Source organism: Triticum dicoccoides, chromosome 4B (genome assembly GCF_002162155.2).
Source record: "Triticum dicoccoides isolate Atlit2015 ecotype Zavitan chromosome 4B, WEW_v2.0, whole genome shotgun sequence".
Classification (NCBI taxonomy): Eukaryota; Viridiplantae; Streptophyta; class Magnoliopsida; order Poales; family Poaceae; genus Triticum; species Triticum dicoccoides.
The window spans coordinates 603,549,510-603,553,289 of record NC_041387.1 but is presented as its reverse complement, the minus strand read 5'-3'; the positions used below and the strand labels follow the sequence as shown (position 1 = coordinate 603,553,289).

The window sequence follows — 3,780 nt, the reverse complement described above, 5'->3', positions numbered from 1 at the left end:
ACTTCTCTTGAATCTGTAAAGGAAAAATTGCACCTTAGATATATGTGATTAAATGTACACAAATATGATTTCAGAATGTGGAAATATGATTTCAGAATGTGGAAGAGAATATTTTAGCTTTCAAAAGTTGAAGGCCAGGCAATTAAGTATGCTAAAGAGAAAGCTTCAACAATTGTCTTGCAATCAGAAACTTTCCTTACCAAATCCTCATTATCAAGAATAGGTTGATCTCTGCGCACAAGGGCAAATTCAGCACCTAACTCAATACCACCGGCCTTAGTTCTTGAATCCATACTCAGAATACTACTATTGAAGCAGCCTATATCATGATCAATATTAGCATTCGACGACAATGATAATATAATTTGCATGAACAATATGAGCTCTCTAAATGTTAGCCCAGTATAGGTGCCCCAAAAAACTAAATAAACTGGGCCCGACATCGAAGTCTAAGCCCAAGGTCACCTCGCTTGCTAATGCTTGGATGAATTTATCCTTTACTTACATATAGCAGATTGAGCAAAATTTGTAACAAAATCCATTTTTCAAGCAGGCATGATAGTTTGGGTGCAGTAAACCATGCCCCCTGGCAGATCTTTACCTTGATGGAAGAAGTACGCCTTTTTTTAGCAACCTGGGTGTGGGTGTTCAATTCCAGTCCCCTGTTGGTTTAGTCTTGAAAAAGATTCACCTGTAAGATCCCTCGTTTCCCTCACCTACCAAGAGACAATAATATTAGATGGAATGATATTGAAATCTTGAAGCTACAAAAAGCTGCAACTTCAAATCTCAAGACCTTCTCCTTAAACATACAAATGGACAGCTTTCACAATCTCGGGGTCGGACAACATTTTCATCACAAGACCTTGAAAATAAATGTGAACTAAGTAGGGGCTACCTAGACGGGTTTTTCCGCATAGATTACAGAAAGTCAATTGCCTGAAAGCCAACTTCCTCGATCATCAAAGATTAAGTCATAATACGAGACATCACGCCTCATCATGGATATTTGTAAAATCTTGGCTTCCTGATTTGCACCTTCATAGTGCAGGTATATGGTCAACATGTCCATCGCCATCCTAGATATAATTAAAAATGTCAGAAAAACCATTACCAGTAAAGACAAATTAACTAATGACATAACAGAGACAATTTAACTTGCCAATAGACATGAATTCGTAGCAGATAAATGAGGGAAGGAGAAAGGAAAATCCACTTAGGACAAGATGGTAGTCTCAGACAGGGAAATCAAGTAAAACAAGTTGTGGAAGTCCCCTCAGCAATTTGGGTCCCAGAACCGATGAAACCTACGAAAAGAAACATGTGAATGGAGAGAGCAGAAAAGTACACAGTAGCATGTCAATGCACTATCAGCTTATCATAACTAAAATAGAGAGAGGAGGTACAAGACCATGGGTCCGGCCACACACACACTCAGATATAACGCTGTCGACATATGGATTCAGAACAGGTTTAAGTTGAAAAATGTACAGATTATGCAAACTTAGCAGTATTCAAGTGATGGATAAGATTCTGTTAAGCACTAGGTGACAGGAGAGCACCAGCATGTTGCCTCATGTGCCATCCAAATAAGTCGTTCAAGAAGCAGCAACCAAGGTGGCCACAGTGTGCCAACAAACAACATTAGTGTGGATGTTCGCCATGATATTGCTACATCAGGTGTATGTGCAACTGCAATTCCACCAACTATTCAGGGCGATATAAAATCATCACTACATTGGGGACACCGAAAATTGATTCCAATGCAAATATACCAAATAATTTAAAGATGGGTGAGATGTCAAAATCTTCGGAGAAGCTAGCGACTCTTACAAGTAGAAGTCCTGATGATGTTGACTGCTTCCCTAAACAGAAGGGAAAACGAAAGCCCATCTGAGTTTGAGATTAACAAAAGCAATCCTTCAATCAAGGGAACTCCAAAAAGCTTGCATCGGTTGAGCCAAGATTTGAACATGAGGGGGGCGAAACACTATTGCTGACGTAAAAGACGGAATATTACAGTATATTAAGTGTTATGATAGTGTCGATGATAAAGAATAAAATTATTGTCTAGAACTAAAAAAATAACAATTCTCCCCAAGAATGTTGCAGCTCGAAGTTTTAAGCAATTGGTTTGAAAAATAATTTACCACATTAGTTGTTCATGTCTTTCGTTTCATCTTTGACTACTATATATAAAAGGACACATAATTGGTAGACTACTTTACTATTTTATATGAAACATTAATCAACCAGTTTAAGGTCTTACTTTACAAAATAAAAAATCTACTCCCGTCGTTCATATAGGGATACAATGTATGGTAGGTACACATCAATGGATCGACCTGATTGATGGATTAGGCACTGGCCCATCGCAAAATTATAGTCTCACAACCGTACATGGTTTAAGGGGCTTTTCGAGATCACTAATGGTTTAATTATTTGTGTACGTATGGGCTAATTATGCAATTAGTTGCGGCCATTAGGCATATACAGTACAAACTGTCTGCTACGAATCGTTGAGGGGGGCGAGCCATTGGCAAGGGTCTGAACCCGGATAGCCCCTCCCTGTCTCCGACCCTACATCGATATAGTGGTGTTTCACCTAGCATGCACCTCAGAGAACTCATAGCAGTCAGATCAGTGAAGGGGTGGGCGTTCAGATCCATACCAGCGACGAGATCGTGCTCCTTCAGGATGTAGGTGCTGGAGCTGAAGACCGACGAAGACGTCGCCGCAACGATCCAAACGGCGGCAAGGCATATCGAGGAAGCGGCGGCGAGGTAGATCGAGAAAGCGGCAGATCGATACGGGGTGGAGGTGGGGGTGGTTGCAGGTAGCGGCCGCGTTGGGCGCTGAGGTGGCGGCGTGCTGGGTATTGGAGTGCGGCGTGATAGTCGCCGGATGGGGGCTGGGCTGGATGTAGATGGGTTTGAGACCCAATTTATTTAGCGTTTTCTAGTTAATTGGAGGGAAAAGTAAGCGCGAAAATTAGAGCTTTTGTGTCAGAATTAATTTTTCACCACCGTCGAGAACTAGAGGGAAATTTGGATCTATTTTTTATCCAAGGAGAACCGGACGAAAATTGTTTTGAAAGAACCGTGACATTGTTACATATATTTATTTGTTTGGCATGGAAATTTTCGTAGAAGTGTTTTTGACCAAGAAAAATAGAGTATATTTTATATTTTATTTATTATTGATTGAAAGGGAAATTAGATACATCTAAATAGTAAGGAATTTATAAATTTAATTTACGTAACATGTGCTAAATAACCTATATCACGGTTTTCCTCGGCTAACTAGTTGATATAAAAAAGCATTGATCTTGAAGCTGCGACGGGCCTTGGAGGAAGTTGTGATCGGGAGATCTCCGTTGTTGGGACAATGGACGCGATGGTGTTTTCATGAACATCGGCGATCAGTTTACAGATCTCGCTCCTGATCGGTTGCCTCGACCAAGATCGTGTCATTCCCACACGTCTTCTCGTGAAAACTACGGCTGGTGTGGGAGAGAACTGCGACCGGTAATGCTAGAAGCTGCGACCGGCCCGGGAATATGTTGTGACCAGCGAGGCCAGCGACTTTTGCTCGGTGATGAGAGTGTAAGCGATGGTGCTACAAAGTGGCAATGATGATATGCATCAGCTGCGACCAACTGCAGACGGTGTTGTAACGACATATCCGAGAGCCTGGCACATCAATCTAGTCTCCTCCTTCCTTCCACCTCCATGGCGATAGAGAATAAGGGGAGGGTATCCCAACTACACCCATGACCGT

The 3,780-nt window shown here is 41.6% G+C and overlaps 1 long non-coding RNA gene across 1 annotated transcript; it reads right to left on the bottom strand.

Moving 5' to 3' along the window:
* Window positions 1-200: 200 nt before the first annotated feature.
* Window positions 201-2,868, bottom strand: LOC119293993. The gene is made up of 4 exons (XR_005143285.1): window positions 2,672-2,868; window positions 899-1,307; window positions 602-716; window positions 201-319 (listed from the first exon to the last, which is right to left on the bottom strand). It is a non-coding gene; the product is annotated as an uncharacterized LOC119293993 (long non-coding RNA).
* Between the last annotated feature and the right edge of the window lie 912 nt (window positions 2,869-3,780).